This window comes from Arvicola amphibius, chromosome 10 (genome assembly GCF_903992535.2).
Source record: "Arvicola amphibius chromosome 10, mArvAmp1.2, whole genome shotgun sequence".
In the NCBI taxonomy this organism is placed as follows: domain Eukaryota; kingdom Metazoa; phylum Chordata; class Mammalia; order Rodentia; family Cricetidae; genus Arvicola; species Arvicola amphibius.
In genome coordinates, this window is record NC_052056.1 from 65,431,882 (window position 1) to 65,457,673 (window position 25,792).

The following is a 25,792-nucleotide window of genomic DNA, read 5'->3' on the forward strand; positions in this document are numbered from 1 at the left end:
CTGGGATTGGGCATCGGAATCCTGATTTGAAGAGATGAGAAATACAAAGGCCATGGCAGTTTTTTCACTCTGTGGTGTCACACACCTAGAGTATGACAGAATCGAGACTGGGAGTAACTGCACTTTTATTTTGGTTTGCTCTCTTTGCAGTATAACAGAAAAAAAAAAAAGAACAGGAGAGGCGAGTGTCTGCTGTCAGCTGATGGGAGTAATTTTGTCTCTCACTGATAGATATTGGTAGCAGTAGTAGGATTATCCATCATATTATTTTATAATCAGAATTCGCAGTGTAGCAGCCACTCAGTAAAGGCTAACAATGGCCATCACAGTTCTGAGACTACCGTTACCTAGAGCCAGCATGAATCACAGAAGTAGACGAGATAGGGAAAGCCTATAACCAGCCCAGGTCTTGTTAACAACTTGTTCACTGTGTGGGTTGTAGTTCTTTGAAAAATGAAATGTTGGAGACCCTGAACTGCCGTGCCGTCTGCGTCTGTTGAACCATGAAAAAGCCCTTTGAACATTTCTGTTCTCTCAGTTCCTAATAGAGAAGTGGATGGTCATTATCTGAGACATTCCATTGGTGGGAAGTACCTGTATGAGCCAAACTTGCTGCAGTATTGGCTGAAATGCGGGCACAGCTTAATTCACCGCACTTGGGCTTTTCATCTGCCCATAGACATGGGTTCTAATGTCTGGCTTTTGTTTTCTTTTCAAGAGGAGCAGTCAGTCTCAGTTATTTTCCTTCTGACTCATTAGACACCGGTAGTAGTCCCTGTCAAGACAAGGTGGAATTGCTGCTGTTTGTCAGAGTGGACAAGGGGCTTGGGAGTTGTCCAGGGTCACTATCATTCTGCAAATGGCGTTCTCTCTGGAAAGTACGGAATAACTAGATAAATCTAAAATCTGTGTGATTTCAGTCAAATCTGTACATTTTGCTTTCATTATTGCTTCCCTGTGTAATTGAGTCCCTTCCCTTAAGCTATTAAACAAAAACACCAACAAGGAGAAAAAAAATACAAAGAACACTTTTCCTAATTAAAGCACTTGGTTTTCTACACCATTTCCCTTTTAAAAACGATGTAGTATGATTACGTCTGTAATAAATTAAATCAGAGAAGTGATTGTAATTTTACCACATTTTGTTGATTTTTTCTTATTTTTCTGAGCCTTTTCTTTCTCCCATAAAATTATAGTTGTTTACAATACTTCAGTGTTCTTCCAGCTTCCTTTGGCAGATGTTTAAAATAGCATGTAGCAGCACACTCATTCAACATGTTACTATCAAACTTGCCAAAACGTCTAAAAATATCCTCCCATGCAAAGGAAGAAAGCCTCACAAAAAAGAAAATCTTTAAGAATATGTACCCAAGGGGTGAAAGAATGCTTACTCCTGGGGTCTATGGAACATAAAGTAGACTTTTACAAATTAAAGTACATATAGTCTGACACATGCGATTTTACATTTACAGCAAATAACTTCATTGCATTTTCCTTTTAAAAGGCTTATGTCTGAAATGCAAAATCCATCTAATCAGATGATATTTGGTTTGATGCTTGTTAACATACTGCTCCCCAGCCCCTAACTCAGTAAGCCAAGTTTTCATTTTATCTGATGTCTTTCTGTTTAAAGTGATGTTTATTGTTTTTTGAATCCCATTTCTATACGACAGGGCATTCTTAGAGGCAACTGCTGTCCCCACTGTAAGGACATTGTAGAACAGTGGCTGCTGTGATGTCTGCTTTCCTTTTATCAAGTCCCCACACACAGGATTCAGTCTTTAAAGTTCTAATGAAGTTGATATTCTTGAACAGAATTAGGAAAACAGTTTGCAGGAAATGAGGCAGTCTCTAGTCGAGAAAGCACTAGGAATATTTTTAGACCTTTAGAAACAAGGATTTTGTCTCATAAATCTGGATTGTTAGAAATCCTCCCAGGTTTGGGAGCACATTGCTGTTTGGTTCTATTCCTAGTGAACAGGGGTGTGTGTGTGTGTGTGTGTGTGTGTGTGTGTGTGTGTGTTGATATTTCTGTAACGGTCTGAATCATGATTGACGGATCTTGTCTGTTCCTCCAGAGCTTCATTTTATGGGGTGCTTGCTGTTGGTGTGTCCCTGTGGGATTATTACAGACTGTATGAGGCACAGCCTTCTTAGACAGGTAGCCATCCTTGGTAACACTTTTGACCTTTAGCTAATGACTTGCCTGTGGATCTATGGAACTTTCCTTCTCTAGAGAAAGAAGCACTGTGTCTATGGGGCTCAGCCTCCAAAGTCACCACCTGAGAGCCTATGAGAGAAGAACCTTTGCTGTCAAATGCCTTTAAAATAACCAGATATAATAAACCATATTTTTTTGTTTGTTTGTTTTTGTTTTCTTAAGACAGGGTCTTACTATGTAGCTCTGACTGTCCTTGAACTCATAGATATCTCACTGACTCTGCCTTTCTAGTGCCAGGATTAAAGAGGTGTGCCACCATGACTGACACTATAGCAAACGTTTTAAAAATTTACAATTTCCCCAAAACTTTCTTTTTCAATCTTTTTAGCAATCCATTAGGGAATTCCGCCCCCTGACCCCCAGTCATAGAAAACGGAGAACACTATACTCAATGCGCTGGTGAGACTGCTTCTAGCTACTGTAATCAGAAAGAGGCTAAGTCATCACCAAGCCCCATTGTTTTCTTCTGCTACCCCACCAAACTAAGAGGTTCAGGTTCAAAATAACTTAATTGCTTTGCGAAGCTGGAAGAGTATGCTGGAAAGACATCTCAGTCTGAGATCAGGAAGAGTAGAGAATGATTGCCTGATTCTTTTGCTTTGTGCCCTGTGTGTGCTCTAAAGTCCCCAAGGAAGAAGAGTGAAGTGGAAAAGCTGATGGGGATCTTCCGTACGGAGGAGGCATCCCAAGGCTATCTTGCTCTGGGCCAGGTTCCTGGCTGGGATTCCTTTTGTATGTCAGGAGCCTCAGAGACACCGACTGGTGCCCCTGGGAGCACCAGAGGATGCACTGGGAGACTTGGGCCCAGTGGGCAGATGTTCTTGAGTGTAAACATAAACACTTGCTTCAAAAGTTTCTCAGATGTTTTCCATGTGGCTATTAGTGAATTCATCATAGCCTTGCATGATTATTCTCTTCGGTTTTTAAATCTTCTTTCTTTGTTTAGGTTACCATTTAACTCATAGCCAGACCATTAGACAGATGAACTGTAGAGTGTGACGTCAATATGAATTCTGGGTGTTATTTTTCAGAACATTAAGTGTGCTTATTAATCCCTTTGAGCCTCAGTTTGCTGACTGTGAAATGGACATATTCTGTCTAGTTTTTCCTTGCATCATACCTCTCTCCTGGAGTATTGTCTAAGCTGAGTTCTAAAAGATGAGACAAACAGAAAAGGGTGGAAGGCTGAGACGTTCAAGGCAGAGGAGGGCAATGTTTCTTTGTTTCTTGGGAGACCCCAAAGAAAACTAGAACAGTGGCGGCTCCAGGAGAGGGTGACATAGGAAGCATGGCAAGGCCATGGCTGGACCCCAAGGCCTTGAAATCTGAGTAGTGTGGAGGGTTGCTAGGGTTGTCTTGAAAAGTCTCCCAGTCTACAAGAGCAAAAGTTCTTAGAGAAATTCCATTATTTATTTGCAAACCACCCCCTCTTTTTTTTTTGGCTCTGATTGGGTTTTCCCAGGGACTATTTGATAAATACAATTACATGACCCCCTACTTTTACAACCATGGCTTGGAGTAAGACCAGCTTATCTCAATATGCTTTCAACTACAACAATACTCAGCAAGAAACTGAGCCCAAAGGGTTTGGGGATTAAGCTGCCTCCAGTGAAACTAGACATTAGAGTGCTTTCCAAAATGCTTGTAAGTTACACTTTTCACTAACAATTTAGAATATATAGTTACATAAGTGAGTCTGGACTAAGCTTATTTGTCTGGACATAGTCAACACTGAACAGATATTCTTTGCAAAGGCTACTTATTTGTCTGTTATTTGCCTTTGATCAGTGTATAGCATTTACATCCCTCAGACTCCCTCCTTCTAGCCACAGGTAGATTAATGCCTCTTAGTTGGAGTTTATGTACAGTTCTTTGCTTTTTTATTTTTAGTGTATTGTATGGATTAAGTGTATGTAAAATGTACCACATGTGTGTAGAAGCCCACAGAGGCCAGAGGACAACTTGGATCCTCTGAAACTAGAGTTATAGGCAGTTTTGAATCATCCTGTGGGAGCTTGGGACCAAGCCCCATCTTTTGTAAGAACAGAAACTGCTTTCTGAACCACTGAGATGTCTCAACAGCCTGCTCAGCAAAGAATAGGCCTTCAGTTAGTGTCTCCACTTTCCACATTAGGATAGTAAGGCCCTCCAAGTCCGGTCTCTAACTTTGCAGTATTGGTTACATTCTAGATTTAATTTAGGTTTGTTTTTCATAATCTTGTGTCCATTCTGTGCTGTTAGAGCTGGAAATAAACCTTGGTTTTCTTCTTTGGAGACACGAAGCATAGCTAAAGATCTGTTTGCTTGGAAGGCCATTTACTCTGGCTCTTTTCACCATAGGAGAAAAACTACACGTGACTGGAGCCATAAACCGTGAATCTGCTCCCTGCTTATTAGGAAGGGCAGGCCTGTTTTATTAGGGTGCTGTTTTGTGCGTCCCTCGCTTTAATTACTTGTGATTTGCTAGCAAAGATATATTTGTCTAAAATACCAGTCTTTGTTTGTTTTTACCTCACTTTGGGGCTATTCTGTCTCATTGAGGATTTGAAGTAAAACCCAATGTGCTACAGTGTTTGCTATGTTTTATAAGCTAAGGTCAAAGGGATTGAAATGAAGCACAGATGAGATTCACTAGAGAAAACCTGAGATCTTATGTAAGTTGTTATAAAGAGAAAAAGAACAGATGAAAATTTCCAGAAAAGATTTTAATTTTATTGTGTTTGTCATATAAGTATTGTATTTTAATTTAGGGGATTCTGGTGATGAACCAGATAATTTTACAGTGGTCTCAGGTTAGAATAAATTTGCAAAATGGAGACGTGAGGGGCAACATGTAAGTACCCCAACTCGGGTGTGTATGCAAGTCGTCTGGTGAGAGTAGAAGTTGATTCCATTTAAGGCAGAGAACGCTACCTGTTCTCCCCACAGAATATCGATTCAGTGGTGTTAGGTTTTTTTTTTTTTTTTTAAAAAAAAGGACCAAAAATCACTCCAGGGAGGTGTAAGAAAGTTTTTCTATGTCTGAATAAAAAAAGAATGTTGAGAAGTAAAGAGGACCTCAAGTTCTAAGGAAACCCAAGTCTTCCATGAACAGAAATAGAATCGCTCCCATCATGTTTTGTTGTTCAAGAAAACTGGGCTGGATTTTTGCAACCAAAGTGCAGTCATGAAGGAGGGGGAAATGGTGTGTGAGTGATCACTCTGAATCTTGTAGTTCTAGGAAAGGAAGCAATGTCAGTAGTCCTATATACACAGGACATTTCTCTGAGAGATTAGAGATTGATTTTCCTTCTGTAAAGAGGGAGAATTTCAAACATTCACTTCCTGTCTTCCTCTGTCTTTTCTTGCAAGGTCCTCGGGCCATTATCCTCTGTAGCTTTTGCTAAGACAAGGAGTTGGGAGGCGTGTGTGTGTGCACGTGTGCGTGTGTGTATGTGAGTTTGTGTGGTTTCTAGCTAGACACATCCTGCGACTTGCACCTGATTTTGCTTGAGCTGATGGGTATACCTGTGAGGTTTGGAGAGCAGCCACTGTACACCCTTTGGTCCATTATTGGATTCCAGGCGGGTGTCTGAAATTCTGATGGAAAACTCCGTTTTGGGAATGACACTTAGTTAGACATTTTGCCTCAGGCCTTGATATATACAATGTATCCTTGTGGATGCCTATTTGTGACCCATGTCTTGGGATGTCTACCTAGCTGGGTCTAGGATTTAAAGGTTTTGTTCTTCTAAATTGAAAAAAAAAAGGAAACTCATTGCAGTCGTCAACCCATTCACGAGAGGGTCATGGGTAAATTAGAAAATTCAAATTTAAAAAAGATGAAAAGGATTAGGATTCCCCTAAATTCTGTGCCTCCTTGCAATACCACACCTGTCTCTGGGGCTTTTGCTTGATGCTGGTATTGAAATAGATGCAGTTGTTAGAGGGAACTGTACTCGAATAGTGATAATCAAGTCAGTTTCCAGACATTTGCTGAATTTCTGTGTGCCATTTATTTGGGAATGAGCATATAGAACTAATTGGAAAGTCCTTACGAGCAAGGTAATAGAACTCTAGTCAAATATATATTATTCCTGCATTCTAAGTTGTACGTTCACTGTGTTCTTTTAGAAGGTTTCTTCTTGAATGCCTATATTTCAAAAGTAATTATCTAATACATAGTCACAATCTGTCCTTTCAAAATGCATACGCAGTTGTGGATCTCTGCATCTGGTTCCATCAACTAGTTTATCGGAATTCACTCCTTGTGGTGGGATGCCATGCTCAGCCTTAATGCAGGGGAGAGGGCCTTGGTCCTGCCCCAACTTAATGTGCCAGACTTTGTTGACTCCTCATGGGAGCCTTAACCCCTTGGGAGGAGTGGATGGGAGGTGGGCTGGGTGGAGAGGCCAGGGGGGTTGGAGGGGGAAGTGGTTAGAATGTAAAATGAAATGAAATTTTAAAAATGCACGCATACCTGAACATACAGTTTCACCAGCATGCATTACCAAGTCTTCCTCCAACGTCTCCACGAACCTCTTTAGTCAACTGCAATCTTCTTCACTGCCGTAGAGCGTTTTCTTCATCCATCTGTTTCAGTCTTCCCACTTATCATTGTTTGTTTTTCTCTGTAGGGGTATGGTTAACCTCTACACCCGTCCTGTATTTATCCAGACACCTTTCTCTTGCCTTTATCCACCCGGCTGCAGCGCTGCCATTATTTCCAGCTCTGCGCAGCTCCCATCTCTCCTGCCAGATCTTCTGAGTTCCTCCCAGGTGGCATGAATCACTTCCTGCCCAGGCTTTGTACCCGTCTTATGTGCAATTCATTCTTCCTTATCTTGCAATTATGGTGCAAGTGCTGTCTTTACCTCTAGAGTGTGAGTTCCTGGATGGTAAGAACTCTGTCATACCAAGCTCTCTCCTTAGTGGTGGTTAGAAATACCTCATCCAAACACAGTTTTCTATTAATGACTAGTGTGCTCGTAGACTCAGTACTAGTTAAATTTTAAGGACAGTGCTCCATAAACAGGAAAATCTTGGGCAAGACAGGAAATAACTGTTTTAGCCTAATTTTTCTTAATATTAAAATAGCAAAATATCATTGATACACTTTCATTTAATATGTAGCTATAAAGTAAATGTGTAGAACCCTGTGGCCTCCCTTCTTACCCAACTCAATCCTAATGGCTACTCACCTCATTCATACTTTGCTTGCTTGTGTTACAGACTTCCTTTTTATCAAGCAGAGTAACTACTTAGGGAGAAGGTAGCATCTGCATGGGTACAGAAGGAACCTTGTTATACTGTCTTATGTGTTTGACTTGGAACTGAGAGATTACTGTTATAAGCAGTTCAGAAAAGGGCCCATTTTTCTTTTGACCAACTTTGGTTTCTTAATGTTGGGTTAATGAGGAATAGCCCTTGTTATTGATTTCAAATTTAGTGCAGTCTGGTCCTTACATTTACATTTGAGACCAGCAAGTCATTTTGGTGTTAAATACTCCTGAGGAAATATATTCACTCTGGTCTCACTTTACTGGGTAAGGTTGTAAGTGGTGGGGGAATAAAATATTGATTAGTTCTAATTAAAGAGTTGCCTTCTATCAACACTTTATTCCTCTGTTGGCTTTCTTCTTGTCTAGTTCCTTTTTCTAAAGCTGTTGATATGGCCCAATCTTCTGTGTTTACTTTATTGCCTGTATACATTTGAATGGAAGGTTCTAATTCAGTCCTAAGTCACTGCAGCAGAAATGAGCCCCATTGACCTTGTCCTTTGTCTTCCATAGCTCAGTCAGTTTTCTCAGTTAGAGTAAAGGGGATTCTGAGATTCAGCTCTATCATTCTTGATGCATACTTCTGCAACGGATACCCTTTCTGTTGTTGTGCGAAAACCCCAGCTGACACAATTGTAGCAGGGAAGGGTTTATTTCAACTGCCTTTTTGCAGTTCGTCCATGAGGGAAGGCATGGTGGGAACCTGGAAGCAGGAACTGATGCAGAAACTGTGGAGGAATGTGCTTAATCACTTGGTCCCTAGTTTCTATTTATTTAGCTTTATTATGCAGCTCAGGAACCCCTGCCTAGTGATAGTACCACTCATAGTCAACTGGGCCTTCCTACAGCAATTAACTATCAAGAAAATGCCTCAAATACATCCCCACAGTATAATATGGTCGAAGGAATCTTTCAATTGAGACACCATGAGACAACTCTTGGCTCTGTCTAGCTGAAGCTAAGTAGGAGAATACTCATGGAGGATTCTAAGATGTCTCTACATTAGTTTTAAGAAAATAGTTTAACAATAGACTTTACTTAAAGCTTTATAAGAGCTTCTATGCATACTAAATGGAAAGAAAAAAATTGGCAAATATGTTTCATTGCTTTCTTACCTGTATTTTCCTTAATTACATTAATATAATTGATCATGAAATGATCAATTTTTGAAAATTTTCTCTTGTGATTTTACTTTGTAGAGTTTCACTAACTATTCAAGAGAGACTTGCTTGGACCTCAAAGTTGGAGTGATTATAAACAATAAACTGTGGGAGCATTTTTTGTTGCTGTTCTTTTACTGGAAAACACATTGATTTATTTACCAGTGGAAACTCGATGAGATGCTAATGATGAAGCAGACAGGAATGGAGCCACTGATGCAATGGAGTAAAAGAATTTCTGAATAAGTCAGTGTATGATATCACATTTATTATTTGTATGTGTGTAGGGGGGTGCGGGCTTTGTGTGTAGCAAGGTCAGAGGACAACTTGTGGGACTCAGCCACCCTTGCCTTTCATCATCTGGGGATGACACAGCTCATCATGCGTGGTGCTAAGTACCCTACCTTTTGAACAGTCTCATCCAGTCAAGGAATATCGTATTTTAGATGGGTTTAAACTGGACATTGGAAACATGGCAAAGTACAGGCTACCACATGAAATGGAACAGTGTAGGAGAGAAAATTCATTCCTAAATTATCAAAAACTCAAGATATCTCAGGCCTTGGGATCACCCTTGAGGCACATCTTTTATCACTAGTTAAGTGACAGAAAGAACATTTATTATATATCAAAGCTGGCATCCTCTGAGTTTCATAACTTCTAATATTTTATATGGTTTATGAAAATTGTTTGTGCCTCTCTGCTAGAGGATGTAGAATTGAAGATTTTAATTGAAATACTGCTTACAGTAATATTTAGTTTTTTATCATCTGTTCCTGGAAGTGTTACTGATATTTAAACTTTTCCTTTCTTTTTTTTTTCAAGTCACTGGCCATGCTATCTTACATTGCCAGAAAATGCGTTTAGCCAACGTTATGAACTTGAATTCCGCACGTGTCCATTTTAGCTATTCCTTAAGAAGGCCTCTTCTTGTTTTAGAAGACACTCTCATGATATTATGAGGTTGAGGCTGCTTCACAGTACATATCAAATATAAGGGATATTGGGAGAAATAATTTGTATGATTCCTGTGTAGATGTTAGGGTGTGCATAGGACTTTACCGTACCGCTGGTTGGTTGGCTGATGGTGCTCATCAATGGAACATGACTGTTTGCCTGTTTTATAGTAAAAGACAATCTATACCCATTGCCTAACACATGGGTGTCGCACGAAATGAATTTGTTGGATAAATTTCCTTGAAAATGGCATCTGCCTAGTAAAGCTAGATAAATCCAGGTAGTTCTGGAAGAGAGGACACTCAGCAGTGCCTGGCAACATTCTCATCAGTGCTGCTGTTCTTTCAGAAATTTGAGGTAAGCTTTCCGGATCAATTCCCCCCCCCCCCCCCCCGTACATGGTGGCATTCAAAGCAAGACAATGCGCCATTAATGTGATTGTAGTCTTAGCCATATAGCTGACTTTCGAGGGCATGTGATCGCCTCAAAATGCACAACTCTGCGATTCCTCCTTTCATTCATTTACAATCTCAGCTATTTGACAAATATCTATTGTTTATTTATAATCTACCCCAGTACTGAAGAAGGAATCTCTACAGAAGACAAGAGTTTTTGTTTTGTTTTTGTTCTTAAGGTAACTTTGAGCTAGAACACTGCTAGTATCATCCATGGAACAGCTTTGTATTTGAATACTTAGGAGTGAGGAATCTTATTTTGGCCAGTGGCCAACTATACCATATGTGGTTAACCCTATTGATTCCCCCACCTCCAGTGTTAATACAAAATGATTCTCTTGGAAATTTCTTAAATTTTGGAGTGAGAATGGACAGAAAAAAAAGCGCTGTTTATTTCGTTTATTTCTTTTTATGTGTAATCGTTCTGTAGATTAGTAGTTTCAAACTTTTAAAAACTTCTTAATATTTTTGAAATTAAAATATGGTTATACTAGTTTCCCCTTTCACTTCCCTTCTCCAACCCTTCCCATGCTCTCTGTTGATGTTGTTATCTCTATTTCTTTAATTATCACACACACACAAACATAAACATACACACACAATTTATGCATGTCCACACACACACACACACACACACACACACACAGACACAGACATATATCCCTTTAAGTCCACATAAAGTATTTTTATAAATCAGGGCTGAGAAGCTATAACTACCAAGTCTCAAGAACATAGTTGCCTAGACAAAATCTGAATAGAGACAATACCAATAGACATGCTAATATGGAAGGGGAGAATCTCATAGGGCCTCAACCCTAGAGGAACTGCAAGCAACCAAGGAATGCTGAGCGTGGAAGAAACAGCTCCTCCCATTGGTTATCCACATGTTAGTGTGCAAGCAAGACATTGAGGGCTGTCATCATACCACTTTGCCTTCAAGGACATATTAAGACTATTCCAGACTCACGGAAATTTTTACATGTTCTATGGACAACACTGAATGCCAAGGTTTTAGGTATCTTAAAACAAAAATCGTGGTTTATCCCAGAACGCTCTATCTTTATTCTGTATTTTATGACCTCCAGTCTAACTTTTCCTTATTTCCTATCTGTGGCTTTCATCCTGTGGCTCTGCCCCTCTCTAGAGACATACAATTAACAAGCTTGAAGACTGAGAGAGAGATTTACACTTTATATCCTTGTTTTTCTAGCCTGAGAATTAGAACACCTAGCTTAAATTTGGGCTGAAGTTACTTGAGATTGCATTGTATATAGGAAATATATTGACCTTGATTAGCTTACCAGTTTAGAAACATCTCAGTATATCAATATTATTATAGAGAGTATTTCTTGGAATAAAATATAGTAACCCATGCTTGGTCTGATAACGCCAAAATATCTTCAGTTGGCATTAGAATTTAGTATTTGTATGAGGCCTTTAGGAGATCACTTTATTCCTCTGCATAGTAATATTTGGTTTGCTGTCTTCAGAACTGCTGCCTAGAATGTGGTTTGAGATGAGAACTTTATAATTTCACAGTAGGGATTTTATTATTTTTTAATGTTAGCCTAACTCTTTGGATTTTCATAAGAGGTTTTCGCAGGCTTTCTAAATTAGGTCTCCAGTTGGTCTAGACCTCATCTGAATTGATTCCGGCATATTCCCAGGTAGGATTCACAGCGTGGGAGCTATGTGCTTGAAGGCCTTGCTGTGTTTAGTTTTTCAAGGGTTCTGAGTATAGTGTTGTTCACAAGTGTACTTTATAGTCAGCAAATTAATGTAACGAAAAGATACACGTTCTGCTAATTCCCAAATGGTAGCTTTCTTTGTCTTCCTTGGAGTTCTGCAAGCCCCTATTCATCACACAGACCTGCTTTCCAGAGAAGTTCCTCACTCTCTCCAAGTTACTCTTTGAATCATTTTCTCTAGTCCTTCCCTTTTCAAGTGAGTTATTTCTCAGAGTTTTTTGAGCTTGTTGACAGTGGTCCAAAAAACCCAGGTTGTCTTTTTGAATATTAATGTTGTTGAATAGTGAGTCTTGACAAAATAGTCTCTGCTTCTGCGTGTCTCCTTCTATCATATCAACTATGGCTTCCCCCTGGTGTTGGCTCACTTACTTTCTATTTCTGATTCACATCGTGTCTAAGTTTCTCTTTCATGTCTGACTCTATCCCAGATATCTTTCTATAGTTTTCCCACAAGCCACACAAATAGAGCTTACCTCAATTTGAAATTATGATCTCCTTCCAGGTCCCAGTCTGCCTGTGTTTTCAGTTATCTGTCTTAATGGGTGACAGTAGCAAACATGTCAGTTTTCTGTCACCAACCTCTTTTGCCTGCCAAGTTTTTTTTTTTTTTTTTGGCTTGTTTTATTTTAATGACTGATCCACCTGAGGCCACAGGCAGCCCACTATGTACAGACTCGAGGGAAGCTCTATTTCTTGGTCTCTTCCTCCTTAGACAGTCTTGATGATCTCCTCCTTCTTGGCCTGGAGGCGCTCCTCCCGGCGCTTTCTTGCTTCCTTGGTCTTAGACCTGTGAGCCTCAGCCTGGTCAGCCAGGAGCTTCTTGAGGGCCTTGTCTGCCTTCAGCTTGTGGATGTGCTCCATGAGAATCCGCTTGTTCTTGAAGACATTCCCTTTGACCTTCAGGTAATGGCTGTGATACATATGGCGGTCAATCTTCTTGGATTCACGGTATCTCCTGAGGAGGCAGCGCAGGATCCGCATCCTCGGGCATCCGGGCATTGGCAGGTACCCTTCCGCTTTCCTATGCCCATATGCTTGCCCTTCCGTCGAGCCTAAGTGTTTTTCCGGCATCGAGCCCTGGAATGGACAGTCACAGGCTTCCGGATGATCAGCCCATCTTTGATCAGCTTCCTGATCTGCTGACGGGAGTTGGCATTAGCGATTTCATTGGTCTCGTTGGGGGTCCAACCAGACCTTCTTTTTACCACAGCGCAGGACGCTAGAGGCAAGCCTCTTCTGTAGCCTGAGCATACTCATGGCTGCGGACGCAGCAGCGAAAGGAAAGAGCTCGCCTGCCAAGTTGAAAGTTCCAGTTTCCCTGATCCCTGTCTTTTATTTCCCCACTCACGTTCACGGGTCTCGTCCCGTCAGTGTCTTACTCATATTCATTCACCGGGTACTAATTCAGGACTTTCCCGGAACTACAAGGGTAGTAGATGGATTCAAGTAAAGTTGTTATGTCACACAGCTGACATCCTTGGCTCAATATTGTTAAACTTAATTTTATATTTTTCTGAGAAGTACATACACAAGTATTCTATCATTTCTGTCTGTTTTGCCTCCCTCCAGCCAGCTTCTCCCCTGCCTCCCTTTCAGATTCATGACTTTTTAATTGAGATTCTATCTATCTATCTATCATCTATCTGTCTTTCTGTCTGTCTCTCTGTCTATCATCTCTCTGTCTGCCTGCCTTTCTATCTATTTATCAATCATGTATTCTCTCTCTCTCTCTCTCTTTTTTACACACCCACCCACCACCGCCACCACCACCTACTGGGGCCACTTAGTGTTGCTCTTACGTATATATATCTAGGGATGACTATTCTGGGGTTCAGTAACCATTAAGGGAGCTTGTTCCTTGAGAATACTCTCTTTTTTCTTAGCAGCCTGTAACTCTTTATCTGTGGAATTATGTGAGATTTCCTCCACCCAGGATGGAATGTCAGCTCATGTTGCCATTGCATAGGTCCGTTTTAGATGATCATAGTATTAAGATTGAATGGGTGCATCTCTCAGTCATATATACAAGATACTGTTTCACAGCAGAAATCCTTGTCCACTGACTTACAGTCTTTCTCCCTACTCTTCTGTGATTTTCCTGAGGTTTAGGTATATTGGTTAGGTTGTATATGTACCAGTTTGGAATGCACCCTCTACTAGTCAATTGCTTTCCGTATTTGACCAGTTGTGGATTTCTGTGATGGTCTCCCCTATGCTACAATAAGAAGCTTCTTTGATGAGGAACGGGAGCTCTGCTGAGCTGGAGATGTATGGATGGGTACTTAGATGGGAATTATACTGGTTTGGAAAAGTGGCCTTGGTAGGCTTTCTTCTCGGGTCCGCATCTTCCCAGTCAGGAGTGCCTGGCTAGGTTTACAATACAAGGCATGGATTTTCTCCTATTGAGAAATCCAAAATGCTGAAACGATTAGAAGAAAATGCATGTTGTTCCCGATGAAATACAGGAGTAGGGAAGGGATTTCTGAATAGGACTCCATTCGCTGAGGACCACAGGTCATTAGTTCACAAACGGGGGCTCCTAAAACTAAGAAACTTCTCCACAGCAATGGGAATAATCAATTGAGTGATGAGGAAGCCCATAGAGTGGGAGACAATCTTCAGCAGCTACACATCTGATGGAGGACTACTATCTAGAATATACTAAGAACTCAAAAAAACAAGAGTTACAAAAACATAAAAATGGGCTGTGAATCTGAACAGAGAGTTCTCAAAAGAAAATATTAAAATGTCTATGAAATGTCTTTAAAAGTATTCAATATCTTTAGCAGTTCGGGAAATGCAGATTCAAACTTCTTTGAGATTTTATCTTATCCCAGCCAGGAGGGTGAAGATCAAGAACACAGCCTACAACAAAGCTGGAGAGGATTGGGGGAAGGGGATCCTTGTTTATCATTTGTGGGATTGCAAACTGGTGCAGCCGCTATGGAAATCAATGTGGGGACATCTCAAAAAGCTAAACTTTAGAACTACCTTGTGACCCGCTTCTCCTGTTTTCTCATCTTCCTCGTCATACTTGAAGGGCTTATTAAGACGTAGAGTACTGTGAAGTCTTGAACTTGGTGTGTCTCTTCTCTCAACTATCTGATCATAATTTAAAGAAAAACTTATTTGATATCATATTAGTTTCCTATAAAAATGGTGGCAAAGATCCCTGGCTCCTTACAGTGGCTTTAAACTGACTGGGATTCCCTGACCTTTTGTCTCAGCCAATCTCTTTATCTTTTCTCTTGGGTATTTAACTATATCCCCTACACTGTCAGGGTGGCATTTGAGCTAGGCCAGGGAAGGATGAGAAGAATTTCAATAAAGCGGAAAACATGGCCAGAAAAACACACGTACACATAAACAGGCGGCGAAGAAACTGCGGCTGCATATCCTAGCAATTCCCCAGACTCAGAAATGCATAGCACAACAGATAACAGGACTTTTCCTTGTCTCCCCTCTTTGATAGTTCCCATTAGTTTTCAGTCAAAGCAGCTACTTCCGATGTGGTCTAATTTGGGAAAACAGAACTCGATAGATTGGAGAGCCTTTCTTGAATTAGCGTGTCGGAAGATGTGAATCAGCTTTCGGCAAGTTCTTACTTGAGATACCTGGATTATCATGGGGCCCCTTCTTCATTTAGAGTAAGTTTAAATTTCAGAACGAGAACTTTAGAGCATGATATTTAAATAAAAGAAATTCTTTTGACAGCCCAGACACTCTGGGTGATGGGCTTAATCAGAAATAATATTATCTTACCATTTGTTCCTGGGTTGAATTTTGAGCTATCATCTAGTCTAATTGTAGCTTGCACCTGATACTGCTGGTTTAGAAACTTTCACAGGAATTATATATTCAGAAAAATGGGGTTTTACTGAATAATTCAAAAGATAATGCCTAAGTGTGAAATAAAGGTTTGGAAGTGACTTTAAGTGGAATTAATGTGGAACCGATCAAAGTTTTGCTATTTTTGATTTTATTAAACTAGTTCAACACTAAAGACTGGAAATGGTTCATTTCCTTTCAATATCTAGAATGGAATGAAAAGAGGGTGCTCATTTTGAAAAGCTATTGTTATGCTATGTACAAGGAGTCTCGAACAGTCCCAGGGGATTTCTTAGTCCTGCTTTTCCTAGGTCTCAGGGGAAGGTTATGAATGCATGTAGTTCTCAAATCTTTCCCCATGCACTGGCCACTCAACTACAATTCATTGTAAGATTCTCTCCAACATTACTATCAAGAAATATGTGGCAAAATTTGTTAACATTTGTGTGTCCTAATACATCCATGAAAGTTTTGGTTTATTTTATTTTCATTCCTTTCCACATGTTTCATATTTTACAAAAATTAAGGTCTCTTTCAAAGTATTTTCAAAGTTAAAGAGTTATCTGTAAGATTCTTCAGTATGATATCATATGGAAATTTGGTTTATTGTTTTTTATTTTACTTCTGTATGCATTTTACTTCCACTTCATATCCTACTTGTTATTGTATCACAGTTATGCGATTATAAGTTGTGCATCTTTCTGAAGGCTGACATATTTGGGGCATGAGTTCCATCCAGTTTCGACCTGTAACTTGTTCAGCATCTGATAAGATATCTGGTATACCACTGTGCTTTCATAGATAATAATAATAAAAAAAAAACAGAAGCAAAAGAACACCCTCATTTAATATACAACAGTCTCTTTGGTCTACACAATTATTAAATAAAATGCAATATGAATTCCAGTGTCTCCATATAGTGATTCTCTTATGATAGGTTCTATCCCAGTATGTTGATTTGGATTACTTTACCTTTGTTTTCATGAACATAATTATGCACATGCCCAGCTACATAAAAATAATAAAGAACAGCTATAATTGTACTTTGGTGTTTTTACTTACAAACTGGTTACTGTACTTATCAGTAATAAGTTCCCAAGTTCATTGAAAAATTAAAATAAGACATAACATCTATTTTTTTTAAAAAATAATCAGTGATTATTTAAGCAAACCTGACATTCTTAATTAGCATATAAATGAATCATTGTGCCTCTTTTAACCCAAAAGAACATATCTTTGGACGCCCAATCCTCTGGCTGGATAGTGAGACACAGCCTTGGTCCATTGGAACCTTCAAATTCTGAGCTTCTGTGTAGTCCTTGATTGGTCTCACACATGTCACATCTGTTCTGTGAAATCGCTGGGGGGCTAACTAAGAGATGCCATCCCACCTCTTCCTTTGAGAAGTCACTATAAATTATTAAGTAGCTCCTTCACTGTGATCCCATAGGCAGACCTGCCAGGGCATGCCAGGATTTGCTAATAATAATGAGAACTGACTAGTATCCTAGGATTTGAAGCGCAGCGGTAAGTACATGGAGGACATGGACACCGTGAACATTCCCCTATACATAGATCCTGCTGCAGTTGTCTGTTTTTATATTCCTGCCATTATTTATATCATTATTTATAGTTATGCTCATATTGAGACTAAGGAAGCACAGATTGCATTTGTGTAACTGGGTGAAAGGCAGAGTCCTCAATGGTCACTTGTTCTCAATATTTTGAACAGTTATGAAACTCATTAACTATGCTCAGTGCATGAAAGAGACTTCTCAATAAAGCTGGGACTAGCATTGATCTGTGGGTATAAACATAAATGTTTAGAAGGCAGTTTGATAACACATCCCTTTAATGAAACAGTAGTAGCAGGTTTACACTGATGGCCTATGACCTCCTCACTATGGGCTTTTGAGCAGTTTGGGATGGGTCTCAAGCTAAATTAGAAAGTCGTTGGTTACCCCCTTAACAGTAATGACATTATTATATCAGTGTGCCACATCTTGCCTGGTAAGTCACTATTATACCATATAGGGTCTACTTTGGGATGGGACCACTTCCGACCTTTACTCCACAGGGGCCTGGTTAGCACTGTCTGGCACCATTAAAGCCAGCAAACAAGAAGTAAACTTGCAACTTAATTCCAACTTTATTTCTTCATGTCATTCAACTAAATTGTGTGCTGTCTTCAACAGTAAGGTATCACTGTAGAGCTCTGGTGGCAAGCATTAGCAATTAGCCTTTATTATTTTGGTGGTGGAGAGGGATCCCTGGTACCTCCCTGACTAACAACAACTTATAGGTAAATATTCCACAGCCAGAACAAAAATTTTATTTAATAATTTATGGCTTTGAGTTATCAGTCCAATTGTAACATTATTAATATTCTTTATATCTACACCTATATCTATATTGATTTGTTTTTCACGGCAGAGCTTCTCTGTGTTTCTTTGGAACCTGTCCTGGAACTCTCTCTGTAGACCAGGCTGGCCTCAAACTCACAGAGATCTGCCTGCCTCTGCTTCCCGAGTGCTGTGATTAAAGATATGTACCACCACCACCCAGCATAATTTTATATTTTTTATTAGCTTATAATAATAGTTTTTGATATGGCTTTCTCAAAATTGTGGCATTGGTAAATCTTTTCCTCCTCTTTCTTTCCCTCCAAATCTCTTGACGCATTCCTGTTCAAACCTTTCCAACTTCAAAATTCCCCAGTTTATTTTTATATCATGTATATTCAACTATGCCTTCCCTGTTGGGGGAGGGGTTGAGGGCCCAGTCTCTCTCTGAGAAGCTTGTGGTCATTCATAATTGTTGGAAAGGGGAATTCTTTTCTTCTGTGGTGTAGTTGCAGGTTTACCGCCCATACTGTAGTAAATAAGCCCTGCCCATGCTCCTATAAGTAACCTTCTTCAGAGTCAGTGGTTCTTACACTCAAGAAGAGACGACAGCAGAAGGGTGTTTTGGGAGAAGAAGATGGTTAGTAGTAATGGGAACATGGTAAGAGTAGGAATGGAGATGGGTTTAATAAAAATAAATGGGACCTCCTGAAACTGAAAAGCTTCTGTAAAGCAAAGGACATGGTCAACAAGACAAAACAGCAGCCTACAGAATGGGAAAAGATCTTTACCAACCCCACTTCAGACAGAGGACTGATCTCCAAAATATACAAAGAACTCAAGAAATTGGTCATCAAAAGAACAAATAATCCAATAAAAAATGGAGTACGGACCTAAACAGAGAACTCTCAACAGAGGAATCTAAAATGGCAGAAAGAAACTTAAGGAAATGCTCAACATTCTTAGTCATCAGAGAAATGCAAGTGAAAAATAACTCTGAGATTGCATCTTACACCTGTAAGGATGGCCAAGATCAAAAACACTGATGACAACTTATACTGGAGAGGTTGTGGGGTAAAGGGAACACTCCTACATTGGTGGTGGGAGTGCAAGCTGGTACAGCCCCTTTGGATATCAGTATGGCGATTTCTCAGAAAATTAGGAAACAACCTTCCTCAAGACCCAGTAATACCACTTTGGGTTATATATCCAAAGGATACTCAATTGTGCCACAAGGACATGTGCTCAACTATGTTCATAGCAGCTTTGTCATAGCCAGAACCTAGAAACAGCCTAAATGCCCCTCCACCAAAGAAAGGATAAGGAAATGAGGTACGTTTACACAATGGAGTATTATAAGGCAGAAAAAATAACAACATCTTGAAATTTGCAGGCAAATGGGTAGATCTAGAAAACATCATATTGAGTGAGGTAACCCAGACTCAGAAAGACAAATATCATATGTACTCACTCATAAGTGGTTTTTTAGACATAAAGCAAAGAAAGCCAGCCTACAATTCACAATCCCAAAGAACCTAGACAACAATGAGGACCCTAAGAGAGACATACATGGATCTAATCTACATGTGCCTTACAAAAAGACAAGATCTGAGTAAATTGGGAGCATGGAGACTATAGGAGAGGGTTAAAGGGGAGGGGAGAAGGAGGGAGGAGAGCAGAAGAGTGTATAGCTCAATAAAATCAATAAAAAATAGCTTGAAAATAATACATGTATGAAACTGTCAAAGAATCAGTAATAATAATAATAATAATAATAATAATAAAATGACTCTGAGGTGTCAAAGAAATCTATATATATGAATTAGGAAGATAATATTTTCAGGTGTCAAGACCAAACTTTTAAAAGTTTTGTTTTAATTTTGTATGTGAATATGTGTAGATGAGTGTATACAGGTATGCATGCATGCATGCATATGTGTGTGTGTGTGTGTGTGTGTGTGTGTGTGTGTGTGTGTGTGAATTTGAGGGCAGTCGCTAAAGGAGGCCACAGGTGTCAATGCTCTTGGAGCTGAGTTAATAGGTGGTTGTGAGCTGCACAGCATTGGTGCCGGAACTGAACTCCTGGACTTGGGCAAGAGCCTTACATGCTGTTAATCACTGAGCCATCTCTCTATCCCCAAGCAAAACATTTTATATAATAGCTAATTATCTTGATGTATAAATTTCAGCTTAGACATGCTATGTGGGCCTCCATTTTCTTTTGATCCTACAAATAGAGATAAGCATATATAATAACCAACTTAAAAGCACATTTTAGGGTACAAAGCATGTATGCATGCTTGTTAAGGTGTTACTTAATTTATAAACATTATACATGAATATATGATAAATTATTATTGCTGTCAAAGTATAAACATAACACTCTAACTGGAGGAGTTCCATGGTCACGAGGTACTTGATGTTTTGCATGGACCTTAGTACATCATGCCCGGGCCATTGCAAGTACTCATTTACCACAATCACAATGCACTATTTCACATGCTTTCCGCGTAACTAGCCTATTTAAAATCTCTCTCTCTCTCTCTCTCTCTCTCTCTCTCTCTCTCTCTCTCTCTCTCTCTCCACTACCTATCTACCTACCTACTGACCTATTTACTCTCTCTCTCTCTTTCTCTCTCTCTCTCTCCTACCTATCTACCTACCTACCGACCTATTTACTCTCTCTCTCTCTCTCTCTCTCTCTCTCTCTCTCTCTCTCTCTCTCTCTCCTCCTACCTATCTACCTACCTACCGACCTATTTACTCTCTCTCTCTCTCTCTCTCTCTCTCTCTCTCTCTCTCTCTCTACCTATCTATGCACCTGTCTGTCTACGTTCTATCATCCCTCCCTCCCTCCCTCCTTCCCTCCCTCCGTCCCTCCCTCCCTCCCTCCCTCTCTCCCTTCCTCCCTCTCTCCCTCCTTCCCTGTCATCTATCTTTAAATCATTACAGCTCTGAATCATTAATCTGCAGCTTCTTTGCACAGATGAGGACAAAGAGAAAGGAAGCAGATCAGCCAGAAGACTAGTGACAGAGTTAGGAATTGAGGCAAGCATGGGTAGCACTTCAGACCAACTTTTATCCTTTCTGTCTTCCTGGGAAACACTGGGTAACTAACTTACCAGAGGGGATGGGACTGACTGTGCTCTGCCCACTTCCAAGGTAGGGGGCTGTCACTCACAGGACCTTCTAACAGTGGAACTTCAGAAGAGCAGCAGAGGGCAGCGGCTCTGTGAAACAACCCTTCTCAGAAGACACTCAGTGTAGTCTGGGAGATGGATTTTTTTTCTCCTTAAAAATCCTCACATATGTACTGGAACTCTTGGGTGAGAATTATTTGCTATAAAGAGGAGTCACTACATTTGGAAGCTCCTCGACACTTCTGCAACTGAATAAGCAAATTGACATCTGTTCTATCATTCTTTCCTTCTGTTTCAATGAAGTTGTTTTCTTCTAGCAGAGAGACTACTCTCCTGGGTGCTGTTCCCTCCACTCTCGCTTCCACAGAGAACGTGTGTTACCTTTAACCCCTTTCTCTTGAGTTCTATAAAACCCAAAGCAACCTTTCCATAATCTTTTATCTTTGCTCATTTTGTTCGGAGGGGCGGGTAGAGGCCATGCTTCTTGTTGATATTTGACCTCTTAGGACCTTTTCAATGTTTCTTCATTCTCCACTCTTTTTGACTATGGCATCTATAATCAGCACTGACAAACTCCTCTTGCCTCCACTGCTAGTGACTTCCAGCATTTTGAGCCCAATGGAAAGTTACCAGTGCACATCCCATGACCCACAGGTGGCATTTGCCACTATTGGTTAGTCCTTCCCTTGAAAATATTCTTTACCTTTGTCCGAATACTCCTTGTTCTCCTCAGTCAGCTAACCCTCTCTTCTTCCGTATCTGTGCATTCACAGGGCCCTGCTCTGGGTACTTAGCACGCAGCTTATAGTCCTCATCCACCAAGCTCCACTGCACTGATGTCCTCCCCTTAGGCCTCTCACCTCTGTGTTTATATCTACTTTCTCCTGCCTGCAAATAACCCGAGCTAGACAGGTAGATATGATAAACTCGGTTTCTCATCTTCTGTTTCCCTTTTCTCAGAGTTCCATCCCCACCTTTCCTGTATAAGTTAGTATCCCTGCAGGTGAAGGGGTCACCGCCAAGAATAAACTCATAGACTTCCTTCAGACTGCCTTTTACCACTGTGGTGTGTTAACATGTTGGCAAATGAACTGTGTGCTCCTACATACAGTTCATTTGCCAACATGCCAAGAGCAGCCATTCAGATTAGCACATAGCTCTGCCTTGAAATTGTCAGATCCTTTACGTTTCACAGGGGCGTTCCACACTGCCAGACTCCTTGGGTCAGTGCTGTTCAGCGGGTGCGGGGGGGGGGGGGGGGGGGGGAGGAGGGGTCTTGTTTGGCTCATGGAAGTACAAATTTTTGGTTACTTTCCTGCCATTCAGGGAGGCTTATGCTGTTGGGAGTGAAATAGACCAGGTAGGGATCTACCCTGTGAAGGGAACTCCTCCCACACATTTTTTGTCTCTGCCCACATGAAATTATTAAAGAGGACAAGACAATGCTACATCCTAAACTACTTTCTATCTCCACGTATTGGGCATATCAGTGTCTACTCTCCACCAGTTTACATGTGCCAAATGCTGCCACTTCCTTACTTCCCCCTTTGTCCATTATCCCATCTAGGCTCTCTCTAGAATTCTCTATGGTGCTTTTAAAATACAGGGCAGGTTGGATATTTTTATTCTAAAAGTTTTCTGTGGCAGTTCATTACGTTGCACAAAAATAAGAATCTGTAATATAGTCTTTCTTTAGAACAGTTTTTAAAACCCCAATTATATATATATATATACACATATATATATATAATTTTTCTATCTTAATATATATTTTACTATTTAAAATAAATAATTTAAGCATATTGTATAAATGCAAGTAATAATGCTACAGTAGTTTCTTAGTTACTTTTCTATTGTTGTGACAAAGCACCATGTTCAAGTCAACTTATAAAAGAAATAATTTAATTGGTCTATGGTTTCAAAGGGTTAGTGTCTGTGATGGTGGAGCAATGGCTTGGTGGCAGGAACAGCTGAGAGCTCAGCATCATGATCTATGAGCAGTAGGTAGAGATATCTAATTCAAAGTGTTGTAAGTGTTATGAAGCCACAAAGCCAGCCCCTGGTGACATACTTCCTCCAGCAAAGCCATACATACCTCTTGATCCTCCACAGACATTGAACTGGAGATCAAGCATTCGATGGCTATTCTCATTTAAATCACCACAACACAAGGAGTATAATTTACTCATAGCCAACCTCTTTTGGTCAATTATTGGCCTTAGATTAGCAATTGTAAGGGAGGGAAAATTACCATTGCTTGGTTAAATTACCTGCTTTGTCTGAGGGATTGTTATATTCCGTTGTGTTATTGACCACAGGAGTCATTGGTAAGAAAAGGGAAGCTGGTAGCTTTGGGCAGATGGTGAATAAAGTCAAGGACTGTGTTGTCCTATTTGGGGTTTCACGGCTGCACATCTTTCAAGTCCTAGAGGACTGGCAAGACCAATACAGAGGTGGCCAGCCTGGATGCAGATGAACCTCTGCTCTGTTGTGCATCTGATGGGCTAATGCGATAAAAACATGTTGCTCTAGCTCCCATATTTGTGTTCCTGGTTCTTTCTCCTCTTCTGCCCTGCATTTCCCTGGAGACCCTTGGTTTGGTGCCACCTCTTGTTGTTTGTCACCTTGGGTCACTATTTGCTCTCAGTCGCTAAACTCCAGCTGGATTTTCAACGTTTAGACTCAACAGAGCCCTTTCTGCCTTGGAAACTTTTCTCTTCTCTTTGGTCTTGCGTGGGATAGTATCCTTTTCCAGCTCTCACATCTCCCATTCATCCGTGTTCTGCAGGACTGGTCACTACTTATTCTTCTGGACTTATCAGCTTTTATGTTTTAGAAGTAGCCATTTTCCTTCTTAGAGAAGAGGTAAGTCCCAAGGTTCTTTCAGAACCCCTCTTGTATTTTTTTTTTTTTTTTTGAGACAAGGTTTCCCTGTGTAACAGTCTTAGCTGTCCTCTTGTAGACCAGGCTGGCCTTGAACTCACAAAGATCTGCCTGCCTCTGCCTCCTGAGTGCTGAGATTAAAGGTGTGCGCCACCACCGTCCAGCATCCTTCTTGTGTTTACCATTTGTTAATTGTAGAATTATTACTTTCTATCCTTTCCCCTAGAAGGGCAATTTCAGCAGGCCACTGTCCAAATTTCACATATTGACACTTGTATATCATGGCACAAGATCAAGGGCAGAATACTGGGGGAAAGAAAAGGTCTGTTTAAGAGTGGGAGGAACGGGAGCAGGCATGCTCAGAACATGGCTTTGGTCTTTCACCTTATTTTGGCATACATTGTTAAGAACATATAAGGGCCAGGCAGTGGTGACACACGCCTTTATTTCCAGCACTTGGGAGGTAGATTCAGGCAAATTTCTGAGTTCCATGCCAGCCTGGTTTACAGAGTGGGTTCTAGGACAGCCAGGGCTACTTAGGAAAATTCTGTGTTAAAAAAAATTAGAAAATTAAGAACACGTGTGGTAGTTGGTTACTTGAATCTTCTCAGGATTCACATTATAAATCAATAAAATAAGTATTGTTTTGTAAAGCAGTGCTGTTTGGAAAAACACAACTGTCATAATGTGCAACCAACTCAGACTGTGCTTTTCAATGCTGTAGCCACGAGTTGCATGTGGTTTTTGAACATTTAAAAGTGATTAGTTCAAAGTGAGATATGCTGTAATTATAATCTACACAGTAGATTTTGACAACAGTGTGAGAAAAATGAGTATAAAGTATCTTGGCCTCATATTTCTGCTGTATTATATTAAATAAAATGCATTGTTGAGTGTCTCACTTAGGGTTTCTTTTGCTGTGAAGAGACACCATGACCATGGCAACTCTCATAAAGGAAAACATTGAACTGAAGTGGCAGTTTACAGTATCAGAGGTTCAGTCCATTATCATCCTGGCAGGGAGTGTGACAGCATGCAGGCAGACATGGTGCTGGAGAAGGAGCTGTTGCATATTGATATGCCGGAAACAGGAAGTAGACTAGCACAAGGGGTGGTATCTTGAGCATTGGAGACCTCAAAGCCTGCCCCACAGTGACACACTTCCTCTAACAATGCCACACCCACTCCAACAAAGCCAAACCTCCCAATAGTGCCACTTCTTTTGGTGACCATTTTCTTTAAACGTGACAACCTGGACCATTTAACGTTGACTAGATGGATTGCACTGCACTGCTACCAGGTAACCCTGACCTTGGAAAAGAATGTGGCATTCTTTCTCCAGCTACCAGATCTTATGAAGGAGGAAAGCCCTTGTGACAAAATGGAGCGACAACTGCTGTCAGCATTGCTGTGCGGAAAAGTCTAGGATGCTCAGCTTTCCTGCTATGGATCAAGTAGGGCTCCATTCTCCCGGAGTTGTTTTTGTGATCTGTCATAAGTGGACTGCATGCACATGGATGCCGTTTTTCAAATAACATCATTGCCACCTTCTCATAATGTTTCTGGCTTAGATTATGTGTTTTCTCTTGTGACTGCCCACGATTTAATAGCCTCCATCTGTATTTTCTTATGCTAAATCCTTAACTGAAGGTTGGTGTTTTCACATAAGCACGCGTGAGAGTTGGGAGACTGTTAAGTTTTGAAATATTCCGAACCCTTTGCCAATGGGATGTTGAAATCAATTATAAATTATCCTACCATTGATACTAAGTTCTAGAACACTGAATTCCAAGAAGATGC

The 25,792-nt window shown here is 40.4% G+C and overlaps 1 protein-coding gene and 1 pseudogene across 2 annotated transcripts in view; one reads left to right on the forward strand and one right to left on the reverse strand.

Annotated features, from left to right (window-relative positions):
* Positions 1–25,792, forward strand: part of Fgf12 (fibroblast growth factor 12) — a 344,853-nt gene that overhangs the window by 99,088 nt on the left and 219,973 nt on the right. The window lies entirely within an intron of this gene.
* On the reverse strand, positions 12,486–13,056 carry LOC119824821 (annotated as a pseudogene).